Genomic DNA, 16,327 nt, shown 5'->3' with positions numbered 1-16,327 from the left:
CTACAAATTCTGATTTACTCACCTGTTATCAGGAGAGAACCCAGTGCTGCATCTTTTAGTCCAGCACTGACCCTGAAAAGTAATTCTAAGCGTACTTTCCAGTAACTTGTATTTCCTTCCATAGGAATCCATTGTGTGGTTTTCACCAGAAAAGTTTCTAAGTGCCCATTTTTGAAACTTACAAATATTCCTCTAAAATCAGCCAAAGTACGAATTCTGATTTACTCACCTTTTATCAGGAGAAAACCCGGTGCTGCATCTTTTAGACCAGCACTGACGCTGAAAAGTAATTCTAAGCATACTTACCAGTAACTTGTATTTCCTTCCATAGGAATCCATTGTGTGGTTTTCACCAGAAAAGTTTCTAAGTGTCCATTTTTGAAACGTACAAATATTCCTATAAAATCAGCCGAACTACAAATTCCGATTTACTCACTTGTTATCAGGAGAGAACCCAGTGCTGCATGGTTTAGACCAGCACTGACTCTGAAAAGTAATTCTAAGCGTACTTACCAGTAACTTGTATTTCCTTCCATAGGAATCCATTGTGTGGTTTTCACCAGAAAAGTTTCTAAGTGTCCATTTTTGAAACGTACAAATATTCCTCTAAAATCAGCCGAACAACGAATTCCGATTTACTCACCTGTTAGGAGAGAACCCAGTGCTGCATCTTTTAGACCAGCACTGACTCTGAGAAGTAATTCTAAGCGTACTTACCAGTAACTTGTATTTCCTTCCATTGGAATCCTTTGTGTGGTTTTCACCAGAAAAGTGTCCAATTTTGAAACGTACAAATATTCCTCTAAAATCAGCCGAACTACGAATTCCGATTTACTCACCTGTTATCAGGAGAGATCCCAGTGCTGCATGGTTTAGACCAGCACTGAATCTGAAAAGTAATTCTAAGCGTACTTACCAGTAACTTGTATTTCCTTCCATAGGAATCCATTGTGTGGTTTTCACCAGAAAAGTTTCTGTGTCTATTTTTGAAACGCACAAATATTCCTTTAATATCAGCCGACTTACTCACCTGTTATCAGGAGAGAACCCAGTGCTGCATCTTTTAGTCCAGCACTGTCCCTGAAAAGTCTTTTCTCAGCGTACTTATCAGTAACTTGTATTTCCTTCCATAGGAATCCATTGTGTGGTTTTCACCAGAAAAGTTTCTGTGTCCATTTTTGAAACGTACAAATATTCCTCTAAAATCAGCCAAACTACGAATTCCGATTTACTCACCTGTCATCAGTAGAGAACCCAGTGCTGCATCTTTTAGCCCAGCACTGACCCTGAAAAGTAATTCTAAGCGTACTTACCAGTAACTTGTATTTCCTTCCATAGGAATCCATTGTGTGGTTTTCACCAGAAAAGTTTCTGTGTCCATTTTTGAAACGTATAATTATTCCTCTAAAATCAGCCGAACTACGAATTCCGATATACTCACCTGTTATCAGGAGAGAACCCAGTGCTGCAACTTTTAGTCCAGCACTGACCCTGAAAAGTAATTCTAAGAGTACTTACCAGTAACTTGTATTTCATTCCGTAGGAATCCATTGTGTGGTTTTCACCAGAAAAGTTTCTAAGTGTCCATTTTTGAAACTTACAAATATTCCTCTAAAATCAGCCGAAGTACGAATTCTGATTTACTCACCTTTTATCAGGAGAGAACCCAGTGCTGCATGGTTTAGACCAGCACTGACTCTGAAAAGTAATTCTAAGCGTACTTACCAATAACTTGTATTTCCTTCCATAGGAATCCATTGTGTGGTTTTCACCAGAAAAGTTTCTAAGTGTCCATTTTTGAAACGTACAAATATGCCTCTAAAATCAGCCGAACAACGAATTCCGATTTACTCACCTGTTATCAGGAGAGAACCCGCTGCTACATCTTTCAGCCCAGTACAGACCCTGAAAAGTAATTCTAAGCGTACTTACCAGTAACTTGTTTTTCCTTCCATAGGAATCCATTGTGTGGTTTTCACCAGAAAAGTTTCTAAGTGTCCAATTTTGAAAGGTACAAATATTCCTCTAAAATCAGCCGAACTACGAATTCCAATTTACTCACCTGTTATCAGGAGAGAACCCAGTGCTGCATCTTTTAGAACAGCACTGACTCTGAGAAGTAGTTCTAAGCGTACTTACCAGTAACTTATATTTCCTTCCATAGGAATCCTTTGTGTGGTTTTCACCAGATAAGTGTCCAATTTTGAAACGTACAAATATTCCTCTAAAATCAGCCGAACTACTAATTCCGATTTACTCACCTGTGATCAGGAGAGAACCCAGTGCTGCATCTTTAATCCCAGCACTGACCCTGAAAAGTAATTCTAAGCGTACTTACCAGTAACTTGTATTTCCTTCCATAGGAATCCATTGTGTGGTTTTCACCAGAAAAGTTTCTGTGTCCATTTTCGAAACGTACAAATATTCCTCTAAAATCAGCCGAACTACGAATTCCGATTTATTCACCTGTAATCAGGAGAGAACCCAGTGCTGCATCTTTTAGTCCAGCACTGACCCTGAAAAGTAATTCTAAGCGTACTTTCCAGTAACTTGTATTTCCTTCCATAGGAATCCATTGTGTGGTTTTCACCAGAAAAGTTTCTAAGTGTCCATTTTTTAAACTTACAAATATTCCTCTAAAATCAGCTGAAGTACAAATTCTGATTTACTCACCTTTTATCAGGAGAGAACCCGGTGCTGCATCTTTTAGACCTACAACAAACAATTGATGGACGGAATGCTGACAATGCAGACATTCTCCCCCAGTCAAGAGATCTGGGTTAAATCCATCGTTCTTTTGCCCACTACACCACCCCAGTTTAGACATGGCCATATGCAAATCAGTCTTGACCCTGTGCCTCATGGGAACAGTCCAGCCCGAACTGCCAAGCCATGTCTTCCCTGGACCGGAATCAAGCATCCTAGGACCGGTTTCTGGCTATCAGCCGTCATCAGCTAGGATAGCTTGACTCCAGTGGCGTAGTGAGCACGGGTCCCACGTCTGGGAATTCCCATCCCACTTAGGGCGAAAAGCGTTACAACAAACAATTGATGGACAGAATGCTGACAATGCAGACATTCTCCCCCAGTCAAGAGATCTGGGTTAAATCCATCGTTCTTTTGCCCACTACACCACCCCAGTTTAGACATGGCCATATGCAAATCAGTCTTGACCCTGTGCCTCATGGGAACAGTCCAGCCCGAACTGCCAAGCCATGTCTTCCCTGGACCGGAATCAAGCATCCTAGGACCGGTTTCTGGCTATCAGCCGTCATCAGCCAGGATAGCTTGACTCCAGTGGCGTAGTGAGCACGGGTCCCACGTCTGGGAATACCCATCCCACTTAGGGCGAAAAGCGTTACAACAAACAATTGATGGACGGAATGCTGACAATGCAGACATTCTCCCCCAGTCACGAGATCTGGGTTAAATCCATCGTTCTTTTGCCCACTACACCACCCCAGTTTAGACATGGCCATATGCAAATCAGTCTTGACCCTGTGCCTCATGGGAACAGTCCAGCCCGAACTGACGCTGAAAAGTAATTCTAAGCGTACTTACCAGTACTTGTATTTCCTTCCATAGGAATCCATTGTGTGGTTTTCACCAGAAAAGTTTCCAAGTGTCCATTTTTGAAACGTACAAATATTCCTATAAAATCAGTCGAACTACAAATTCCGATTTACTCACTTGTTATCAGGAGAGAACCCAGTGCTGCATGGATTAGACCAGCACTGAATCTGAAAAGTAATTCTAAGCGTACTTACCAATAACTTGTATTTCCTTCCATAGGAATCCATTGTGTGGTTCTCACCAGAAAAGTTTCTAAGTGTCCATTTTTGAAACGTACAAATATTCCTCTAAAATCAGCCGAACAACGAATTCCGATTTACTCACCTGTTATCAGGAGAGAACCCACTGCTGCATCTTTTAGAACAGCACTGACTCTGAGAAGTAGTTCTAAGCGTACTTACCAGTAACTTATATTTCCTTCCATAGGAATCCTTTGTGTGTTTTTCACCAGATAAGTGTCCAATTTTGAAATGTACAAATATTCCTCTAAAATCAGCCGAACTACAAATTCCGATTTACTCACCTGTGATCAGGAGAGAACCCAGTGCTGCATCTTTAATCCCAGCACTGACCCTGAAAAGTAATTCTAAGCGTACTTACCAGTAACTTGTATTTCCTTCCATAGGAATCCATTGTGTGGTTTTCACCAGAAAAGTTTCTGTGTCCATTTTCGAAACGTACAAATATTCCTCTAAAATCAGCCGAACTACAAATTCTGATTTACTCACCTGTTATCAGGAGAGAACCCAGTGCTGCATCTTTTAGTCCAGCACTGACCCTGAAAAGTAATTCTAAGCGTACTTTCCAGTAACTTGTATTTCCTTCCATAGGAATCCATTGTGTGGTTTTCACCAGAAAAGTTTCTAAGTGTCCATTTTTGAAACTTACAAATATTCCTCTAAAATCAGCCAAAGTACGAATTCTGATTTACTCACCTTTTATCAGGAGAAAACCCGGTGCTGTATCTTTTAGACCAGCACTGACGCTGAAAAGTAATTCTAAGCATACTTACCAGTAACTTGTATTTCCTTCCATAGGAATCCATTGTGTGGTTTTCACCAGAAAAGTTTCTAAGTGTCCATTTTTGAAACGTACAAATATTCCTATAAAATCAGCCGAACTACAAATTCCGATTTACTCACTTGTTATCAGGAGAGAACCCAGTGCTGCATGGTTTAGACCAGCACTGACTCTGAAAAGTAATTCTAAGCGTACTTACCAGTAACTTGTATTTCCTTCCATAGGAATCCATTGTGTGGTTTTCACCAGAAAAGTTTCTAAGTGTCCATTTTTGAAACGTACAAATATTCCTCTAAAATCAGCCGAACAACGAATTCCGATTTACTCACCTGTTAGGAGAGAACCCAGTGCTGCATCTTTTAGACCAGCACTGACTCTGAGAAGTAATTCTAAGCGTACTTACCAGTAACTTGTATTTCCTTCCATTGGAATCCTTTGTGGTTTTCACCAGAAAAGTGTCCAATTTTGAAACGTACAAATATTCCTCTAAAATCAGCCGAACTACGAATTCCGATTTACTCACCTGTTATCAGGAGAGATCCCAGTGCTGCATGGTTTAGACCAGCACTGAATCTGAAAAGTAATTCTAAGCGTACTTACCAGTAACTTGTATTTCCTTCCATAGGAATCCATTGTGTGGTTTTCACCAGAAAAGTTTCTGTGTCTATTTTTGAAACGCACAAATATTCCTTTAATATCAGCCGACTTACTCACCTGTTATCAGGAGAGAACCCAGTGCTGCATCTTTTAGTCCAGCACTGTCCCTGAAAAGTCTTTTCTCAGCGTACTTATCAGTAACTTGTATTTCCTTCCATAGGAATCCATTGTGTGGTTTTCACCAGAAAAGTTTCTGTGTCCATTTTTGAAACGTACAAATATTCCTCTAAAATCAGCCAAACTACGAATTCCGATTTACTCACCTGTCATCAGTAGAGAACCCAGTGCTGCATCCTTTAGCCCAGCACTGACCCTGAAAAGTAATTCTAAGCGTACTTACCAGTAACTTGTATTTCCTTCCATAGGAATCCATTGTGTGGTTTTCACCAGAAAAGTTTCTGTGTCCATTTTTGAAACGTATAATTATTCCTCTAAAATCAGCCGAACTACGAATTCCGATATACTCACCTGTTATCAGGAGAGAACCCAGTGCTGCAACTTTTAGTCCAGCACTGACCCTGAAAAGTAATTCTAAGAGTACTTACCAGTAACTTGTATTTCATTCCGTAGGAATCCATTGTGTGGTTTTCACCAGAAAAGTTTCTAAGTGTCCATTTTTGAAACTTACAAATATTCCTCTAAAATAAGCCGAAGTACGAATTCTGATTTACTCACCTTTTATCAGGAGAGAACCCAGTGCTGCATGGTTTAGACCAGCACTGACTCTGAAAAGTAATTCTAAGCGTACTTACCAATAACTTGTATTTCCTTCCATAGGAATCCATTGTGTGGTTTTCACCAGAAAAGTTTCTAAGTGTCCATTTTTGAAACGTACAAATATGCCTCTAAAATCAGCCGAACAACGAATTCCGATTTACTCACCTGTTATCAGGAGAGAACCCGCTGCTACATCTTTCAGCCCAGTACAGACCCTGAAAAGTAATTCTAAGCGTACTTACCAGTAACTTGTTTTTCCTTCCATAGGAATCCATTGTGTGGTTTTCACCAGAAAAGTTTCTAAGTGTCCAATTTTGAAAGGTACAAATATTCCTCTAAAATCAGCCGAACTACGAATTCCAATTTACTCACCTGTTATCAGGAGAGAACCCAGTGCTGCATCTTTTAGAACAGCACTGACTCTGAGAAGTAGTTCTAAGCGTACTTACCAGTAACTTATATTTCCTTCCATAGGAATCCTTTGTGTGGTTTTCACCAGATAAGTGTCCAATTTTGAAACGTACAAATATTCCTCTAAAATCAGCCGAACTACTAATTCCGATTTACTCACCTGTGATCAGGAGAGAACCCAGTGCTGCATCTTTAATCCCAGCACTGACCCTGAAAAGTAATTCTAAGCGTACTTACCAGTAACTTGTATTTCCTTCCATAGGAATCCATTGTGTGGTTTTCACCAGAAAAGTTTCTGTGTCCATTTTCGAAACGTACAAATATTCCTCTAAAATCAGCCGAACTACGAATTCCGATTTATTCACCTGTTATCAGGAGAGAACCCAGTGCTGCATCTTTTAGTCCAGCACTGACCCTGAAAAGTAATTCTAAGCGTACTTTCCAGTAACTTGTATTTCCTTCCATAGGAATCCATTGTGTGGTTTTCACCAGAAAAGTTTCTAAGTGTCCATTTTTTAAACTTACAAATATTCCTCTAAAATCAGCTGAAGTACAAATTCTGATTTACTCACCTTTTATCAGGAGAGAACCCGGTGCTGCATCTTTTAGACCTACAACAAACAATTGATGGACGGAATGCTGACAATGCAGACATTCTCCCCCAGTCAAGAGATCTGGGTTAAATCCATCGTTCTTTTGCCCACTACACCACCCCAGTTTAGACATGGCCATATGCAAATCAGTCTTGACCCTGTGCCTCATGGGAACAGTCCAGCCCGAACTGCCAAGCCATGTCTTCCCTGGACCGGAATCAAGCATCCTAGGACCGGTTTCTGGCTATCAGCCGTCATCAGCCAGGATAGCTTGACTCCAGTGGCGTAGTGAGCACAGGTCTCACGTCTGGGAATACCCATCCCACTTAGGGCGAAAAGCGTTACAACAAACAATTGATGGACGGAATGCTGACAATGCAGACATTCTCCCCCAGTCAAGAGATCTGGGTTAAATCCATCGTTCTTTTGCCCACTACACCACCCCAGTTTAGACATGGCCATATGCAAATCAGTCTTGACCCTGTGCCTCATGGGAACAGTCCAGCCCGAACTGCCAAGCCATGTCTTCCCTGGACCGGAATCAAGTATCCTAGGACCGGTTTCTGGGTATCAGCCGTCATCAGCCAGGATAGCTTGACTCCAGTGGCGTAGTGAGCACGGGTCCCACGTCTGGGAATACCCATCCCACTTAGGGCGAAAAGCGTTACAACAAACAATTGATGGACGGAATGCTGACAATGCAGACATTCTCCCCCAGTAAAGAGATCTGGGTTAAATCCATCGTTCTTTTGCCCACTACACCACCCCAGTTTAGACATGGCCATATGCAAATCAGTCTTGACCCTGTGCCTCATGGGAACAGTCCAGCCCGAACTGACGCTGAAAAGTAATTCTAAGCGTACTTACCAGTACTTGTATTTCCTTCCATAGGAATCCATTGTGTGGTTTTCACCAGAAAAGTTTCCAAGTGTCCATTTTTGAAACGTACAAATATTCCTATAAAATCAGTCGAACTACAAATTCCGATTTACTCACTTGTTATCAGGAGAGAACCCAGTGCTGCATGGATTAGACCAGCACGGAATCTGAAAAGTAATTCTAAGCGTACTTACCAATAACTTGTATTTCCTTCCATAGGAATCCATTGTGTGGTTCTCACCAGAAAAGTTTCTAAGTGTCCATTTTTGAAACGTACAAATATTCCTCTAAAATCAACCGAACAACGAATTCCGATTTACTCACCTGTTATCAGGAGAGAACCCACTGCTGCATCTTTTAGAACAGCACTGACTCTGAGAAGTAGTTCTAAGCGTACTTACCAGTAACTTATATTTCCTTCCATAGGAATCCTTTGTGTGTTTTTCACCAGATAAGTGTCCAATTTTGAAATGTACAAATATTCCTCTAAAATCAGCCGAACTACTAATTCCGATTTACTCACCTGTGATCAGGAGAGAACCCAGTGCTGCATCTTTAATCCCAGCACTGACCCTGAAAAGTAATTCTAAGAGTACTTACCAGTAACTTGTATTTCATTCCGTAGGAATCCATTGTGTGGTTTTCACCAGAAAAGTTTCTAAGTGTCCATTTTTGAAACTTACAAATATTCCTCTAAAATCAGCCGAAGTACGAATTCTGATTTACTCACCTTTTATCAGGAGAGAACCCAGTGCTGCATGGTTTAGACCAGCACTGACTCTGAAAAGTAATTCTAAGCGTACTTACCAATAACTTGTATTTCCTTCCATAGGAATCCATTGTGTGGTTTTCACCAGAAAAGTTTCTAAGTGTCCATTTTTGAAACGTACAAATATGCCTCTAAAATCAGCCGAACAACGAATTCCGATTTACTCACCTGTTATCAGGAGAGAACCCGCTGCTACATCTTTCAGCCCAGTACAGACCCTGAAAAGTAATTCTAAGCGTACTTACCAGTAACTTGTTTTTCCTTCCATAGGAATCCATTGTGTGGTTTTCAGCAGAAAAGTTTCTAAGTGTCCAATTTTGAAAGGTACAAATATTCCTCTAAAATCAGCCGAACTACGAATTCCAATTTACTCACCTGTTATCAGGAGAGAACCCAGTGCTGCATCTTTTAGAACAGCACTGACTCTGAGAAGTAGTTCTAAGTGTACTTACCAGTAACTTATATTTCCTTCCATAGGAATCCTTTGTGTGGTTTTCACCAGATAAGTGTCCAATTTTGAAACGTACAAATATTCCTCTAAAATCAGCCGAACTACTAATTCCGATTTACTCACCTGTGATCAGGAGAGAACCCAGTGCTGCATCTTTAATCCCAGCACTGACCCTGAAAAGTAATTCTAAGCGTACTTACCAGTAACTTGTATTTCCTTCCATAGGAATCCATTGTGTGGTTTTCACCAGAAAAGTTTCTGTGTCCATTTTCGAAACGTACAAATATTCCTCTAAAATCAGCCGAACTACGAATTCCGATTTATTCACCTGTTATCAGGAGAGAACCCAGTGCTGCATCTTTTAGTCCAGCACTGACCCTGAAAAGTAATTCTAAGCATACTTTCCAGTAACTTGTATTTCCTTCCATAGGAATCCATTGTGTGGTTTTCACCAGAAAAGTTTCTAAGTGTCCATTTTTTAAACTTACAAATATTCCTCTAAAATCAGCTGAAGTACAAATTCTGATTTACTCACCTTTTATCAGGAGAGAACCCGGTGCTGCATCTTTTAGACCTACAACAAACAATTGATGGACGGAATGCTGACAATGCAGACATTCTCCCCCAGTCAAGAGATCTGGGTTAAATCCATCGTTCTTTTGCCCACTACACCACCCCAGTTTAGACATGGCCATATGCAAATCAGTCTTGACCCTGTGCCTCATGGGAACAGTCCAGCCCGAACTGCCAAGCCATGTCTTCCCTGGACCGGAATCAAGCATCCTAGGACCGGTTTCTGGCTATCAGCCGTCATCAGCTAGGATAGCTTGACTCCAGTGGCGTAGTGAGCACGGGTCCCACGTCTGGGAATTCCCATCCCACTTAGGGCGAAAAGCGTTACAACAAACAATTGATGGACAGAATGCTGACAATGCAGACATTCTCCCCCAGTCAAGAGATCTGGGTTAAATCCATCATTCTTTTGCCCACTACACCACCCCAGTTTAGACATGGCCATATGCAAATCAGTCTTGACCCTGTGCCTCATGGGAACAGTCCAGCCCGAACTGCCAAGCCATGTCTTCCCTGGACCGGAATCAACCATCCTAGGACCGGTTTCTGGCTATCAGCCGTCATGAGCCAGGATAGCTTGACTCCAGTGGCGTAGTGAGCACGGGTCCCACGTCTGGGAATACCCATCCCACTTAGGGCGAAAAGCGTTACAACAAACAATTGATGGACGGAATGCTGACAATGCAGACATTCTCCCCCAGTCAAGAGATCTGGGTTAAATCCATCGTTCTTTTGCCCACTACACCACCCCAGTTTAGACATGGCCATATGCAAATCAGTCTTGACCCTGTGCCTCATGGGAACAGTCCAGCCCGAACTGCCAAGCCATGTCTTCCCTGGACCGGAATCAAGCATCCTAGGACCGGTTTCTGGGTATCAGCCGTCATCAGCCAGGATAGCTTGACTCCAGTGGCGTAGTGAGCACGGGTCCCACGTCTGGGAATACCCATCCCACTTAGGGCGAAAAGCGTTACAACAAACAATTGATGGACGGAATGCTGACAATGCAGACATTCTCCCCCAGTCAAGAGATCTGGGTTAAATCCATCGTTCTTTTGCCCACTACACCACCCCAGTTTAGACATGGCCATATGCAAATCAGTCTTGACCCTGTGCCTCATGGGAACAGTCCAGCCCGAACTGACGCTGAAAAGTAATTCTAAGCGTACTTACCAGTACTTGTATTTCCTTCCATAGGAATCCATTGTGTGGTTTTCACCAGAAAAGTTTCCAAGTGTCCATTTTTGAAACGTACAAATATTCCTATAAAATCAGTCGAACTACAAATTCCGATTTACTCACTTGTTATCAGGAGAGAACCCAGTGCTGCATGGATTAGACTAGCACTGAATCTGAAAAGTAATTCTAAGCGTACTTACCAATAACTTGTATTTCCTTCCATAGGAATCCATTGTGTGGTTCTCACCAGAAAAGTTTCTAAGTGTCCATTTTTGAAACGTACAAATATTCCTCTAAAATCAGCCGAACAACGAATTCCGATTTACTCACCTGTTATCAGGAGAGCACCCACTGCTGCATCTTTTAGAACAGCACTGACTATGAGAAGTAGTTCTAAGCGTACTTACCAGTAACTTATATTTCCTTCCATAGGAATCCTTTGTGTGTTTTTCACCAGATAAGTGTCCAATTTTGAAATGTACAAATATTCCTCTAAAATCAGCCGAACTACTAATTCCGATTTACTCACCTGTGATCAGGAGAGAACCCAGTGCTGCATCTTTAATCCCAGCACTGACCCTGAAAAGTAATTCTAAGCGTACTTACCAGTAACTTGTATTTCCTTCCATAGGAATCCATTGTGTGGTTTTCACCAGAAAAGTTTCTGTGTCCATTTTCGAAACGTACAAATATTCCTCTAAAATCAGCCGAACTACAAATTCCGATTTACTCACCTGTTATCAGGAGAGAACCCAGTGCTGCATCTTTTAGTCCAGCACTGACCCTGAAAAGTAATTCTAAGCGTACTTTCCAGTAACTTGTATTTCCTTCCATAGGAATCCATTGTGTGGTTTTCACCAGAAAAGTTTCTAAGTGTCCATTTTTGAAACTTACAAATATTCCTCTAAAATCAGCCAAAGTACAAATTCTGATTTACTCACCTTTTATCAGGAGAAAACCCGGTGCTGCATCTTTTAGACCAGCACTGACGCTGAAAAGTAATTCTAAGCATACTTACCAGTAACTTGTATTTCCTTCCATAGGAATCCATTGTGTGGTTTTCACCAGAAAAGTTTCTAAGTGTCCATTTTTGAAACGTACAAATATTCCTATAAAATCAGCCGAACTACAAATTCCGATTTACTCACTTGTTATCAGGAGAGAACCCAGTGCTGCATGGTTTAGACCAGCACTGACTCTGAAAAGTAATTCTAAGCGTACTTACCAGTAACTTGTATTTCCTTCCATAGGAATCCATTGTGTGGTTTTCACCAGAAAAGTTTCTAAGTGTCCATTTTTGAAACGTACAAATATTCCTCTAAAATCAGCCGAACAACGAATTCCGATTTACTCACCTGTTAGGAGAGAACCCAGTGCTGCATCTTTTAGACCAGCACTGACTCTGAGAAGTAATTCTAAGCGTACTTACCAGTAACTTGTATTTCCTTCCATTGGAATCCTTTGTGTGGTTTTCACCAGAAAAGTGTCCAATTTTGAAACGTACAAATATTCCTCTAAAATCAGCCGAACTACGAATTCCGATTTACTCACCTGTTATCAGGAGAGATCCCAGTGCTGCATGGTTTAGACCAGCACTGAATCTGAAAAGTAATTCTAAGCGTACTTACCAGTAACTTGTATTTCCTTCCATAGGAATCCATTGTGTGGTTTTCACCAGAAAAGTTTCTGTGTCTATTTTTGAAACGCACAAATATTCCTTTAATATCAGCCGACTTACTCACCTGTTATCAGGAGAGAACCCAGTGCTGCATCTTTTAGTCCAGCACTGTCCCTGAAAAGTCTTTTCTCAGCGTACTTATCAGTAACTTGTATTTCCTTCCATAGGAATCCATTGTGTGGTTTTCACCAGAAAAGTTTCTGTGTCCATTTTTGAAACGTACAAATATTCCTCTAAAATCAGCCAAACTACGAATTCCGATTTACTCACCTGTCATCAGTAGAGAACCCAGTGCTGCATCTTTTAGCCCAGCACTGACCCTGAAAAGTAATTCTAAGCGTACTTACCAGTAACTTGTATTTCCTTCCATAGGAATCCATTGTGTGGTTTTCACCAGAAAAGTTTCTGTGTCCATTTTTGAAACGTATAATTATTCCTCTAAAATCAGCCGAACTACGAATTCCGATATACTCACCTGTTATCAGGAGAAAACCCGGTGCTGCATCTTTAAGTCCAACACTGACGCTGAAAAGTAATTCTAAGTGTACTTACCAGTAACTTGTATTTCATTCCATAGGAATCCATTGTGTGGTTTTGAGCAGAAAAGTTTCTAAGTGTCCATTTTTGAAACGTACAAATATTTCTCTAAAATGAGCTGAACTACGAATTCCGATTTACTCTCCTGTTATTAGGAGAAAACCCAGTGCTGCATGGTTTAGACCAGCACTGACTCTGAGAAGTAGTTCTAAGCGTACTTACCAGTAACTTATATTTCCTTCCATAGGAATCCTTTGTGTGTTTTTCACCAGATAAGTGTCCAATTTTGAAACGTACAAATATTCCTCTAAAATCAGCCGAACTACTTATTCTGATTTACTCACCTGTGATCAGGAGAGAACCCAGTGCTGCATCTTTAATCCCAGCACTGACCCTGAAAAGTAATTCTAAGCATAATTACCAGTAACTTGTATTTCCTTCCATAGGAATTCATTGTGTGGTTTTCACCAGAAAAGTTTCTGTGTCCATTTTTGAAACATACAAATATTCCTCTAAAATCAGCCGAAGTACGAATTCTGATTTACTCACCTGTTATCAGGAGAAAACCCGGTGCTGCATCTTTAAGTCCAACACTGACGCTGAAAAGTAATTCTAAGTGTACTTACCAGTAACTTGTATTTCATTCCATAGGAATCCATTGTGTGGTTTTGAGCAGAAAAGTTTCTAAGTGTCCATTTTTGAAACGTACAAATATTTCTCTAAAATGAGCTGAACTACGAATTCCGATTTACTCTCCTGTTATTAGGAGAAAACCCAGTGCTGCATGGTTTAGACCAGCACTGACTCTGAAAAGTAATTCTAAGCGTACTTACCAGTAACTTGTATTTCCTTCCATAGGAATCCATTGTGTGGTTTTCACCAGAAAAGTTTCTAAGTGTCCATTTTTGAAACGTACAAATATTCCTCTAAAATCAGCCGAACAACGAATTCCGATTTACTCACCTGTTAGGAGAGAACCCAGTGCTGCATCTGTTAGACCAGCACTGACTCTGAGAAGTAATTCTAAGCGTACTTACCAGTAACTTGTATTTCCTTCCATTGGAATCCTTTGTGTGGTTTTCACCAGAAAAGTGTCCAATTTTGAAACGTACAAATATTCCTCTAAAATCAGCCGAACTACGAATTCCGATTTACTCACCTGTTATCAGGAGAGATCCCAGTGCTGCATGGTTTAGACCAGCACTGAATCTGAAAAGTAATTCTAAGCGTACTTACCAGTAACTTGTATTTCCTTTTATAGGAATCCATTGTGTGGTTTTCACCAGAAAAGTTTCTAAGTGTCCATTTTTGAAACGTACAAATATTCCTCTAAAATCAGCCGAACAACGAATTCCGATTTACTCACCTGTTATCAGGAGAGAACCCACTGCTACATCTTTCAGCCCAGTACTGACCCTGAAAAGTAATTCTAAGCGTACTTACCAGTAACTTGTTTTTCCTTCCATAGGAATCCATTGTGTGGTTTTCACCAGAAAAGTTTCTCAATGTCCAATTTTGAAAGGTACAAATATTCCTCTAAAATCAGCCGAACTACGAATTCCGATTTACTCACCTGTTATCAGGAGAGAACCCAGTGCTGCATCTTTTAGAACAGCACTGACTCTGAGAAGTAGTTCTAAGCGTACTTACCAGTAACTTATATTTCCTTCCATAGGAATCCTTTGTGTGTTTTTCACCAGATAAGTGTCCAATTTTGAAACGTACAAATATTCCTCTAAAATCAGCCGAACTACTAATTCTGATTTACTCACCTGTGATCAGGAGAGAACCCAGTGCTGCATCTTTAATCCCAGCACTGACCCTGAAAAGTAATTCTAAGCGTAATTACCAGTAACTTGTATTTCCTTCCATAGGAATTCATTGTGTGGTTTTCACCAGAAAAGTTTCTGTGTCCATTTTTGAAACATACAAATATTCCTCTAAAATCAGCCGAAGTACGAATTCTGATTTACTCACCTGTTATCAGGAGAGAACCCAGTGCTCCATCTTTAAGTCCAACACTGAACCTGAAAAGTAATTCTAAGTGTACTTACCAGTAACTTGTATTTCATTCCATAGGAATCCATTGTGTGGTTTTGAGCAGAAAAGTTTCTAAGTGTCCATTTTTGAAACATACAAATATTTCTCTAAAATGAGCTGAACTACGAATTCCGATTTACTCTCCTGTTATTAGGAGATAACCCAGTGCTGCATCTTTCAGCCCAGTACTGACCCTGACAAGTAATTCTAAGTGTACTTACCAGTAACTTGTATTTCCTTGCATAGGAATCCATTGTGTGGTTTTCACCAGAAAAGTTTCTATGTCCATTTTTGAAACTTACAAATATTCCTCTAAAATCAGCCGAAGTACGAATTCTGATTTACTCACCTTTTATCAGGAGAGAACCCAGTGCTGCATGGTTTAGACCAGCACTGACTCTGAAAAGTAATTCTAAGCGTACTTACCAATAACTTGTATTTCCTTCCATAGGAATCCATTGTGTGGTTTTCACCAGAAAAGTTTCTAAGTGTCCATTTTTGAAACGTACAAATATGCCTCTAAAATCAGCCGAACAACGAATTCCGATTTACTCACCTGTTATCAGGAGAGAACTCGCTGCTACATCTTTCAGCCCAGTACAGACCCTGAAAAGTAATTCTAAGCGTACTTACCAGTAACTTGTTTTTCCTTCCATAGGAATCCATTGTGTGGTTTTCACCAGAAAAGTTTCTAAGTGTCCAATTTTGAAAGGTACAAATATTCCTCTAAAATCAGCCGAACTACGAATTCCGATTTACTCACCTGTTATCAGGAGAGAACCCAGTGCTGCATCTTTTAGAACAGCACTGACTCTGAGAAGTAGTTCTAAGCGTACTTACCAGTAACTTATATTTCCTTCCATAGGAATCCTTTGTGTGGTTTTCACCAGATAAGTGTCCAATTTTGAAACGTACAAATATTCCTCTAAAATCAGCCGAACTACTAATTCCGATTTACTCACCTGTGATCAGGAGAGAACCCAGTGCTGCATCTTTAATCCCAGCACTGACCCTGAAAAGTAATTCTAAGCGTACTTACCAGTAACTTGTATTTCCTTCCATAGGAATCCATTGTGTGGTTTTCACCAGAAAAGTTTCTGTGTCCATTTTCGAAACGTACAAATATTCCTCTAAAATCAGCCGAACTACGAATTCCGATTTATTCACCTGTTATCAGGAGAGAACCCAGTGCTGCATCTTTTAGTCCAGCACTGACCCTGAAAAGTAATTCTAAGCGTACTTTCCAGTAA

Source organism: Triturus cristatus, chromosome 1_1 (assembly GCF_964204655.1).
Source record: "Triturus cristatus chromosome 1_1, aTriCri1.1, whole genome shotgun sequence".
NCBI lineage: Eukaryota > Metazoa > Chordata > Amphibia > Caudata > Salamandridae > Triturus > Triturus cristatus.
The sequence above is the reverse complement of the archived record's forward strand: the minus strand, read 5'-3'. Positions refer to the sequence as shown.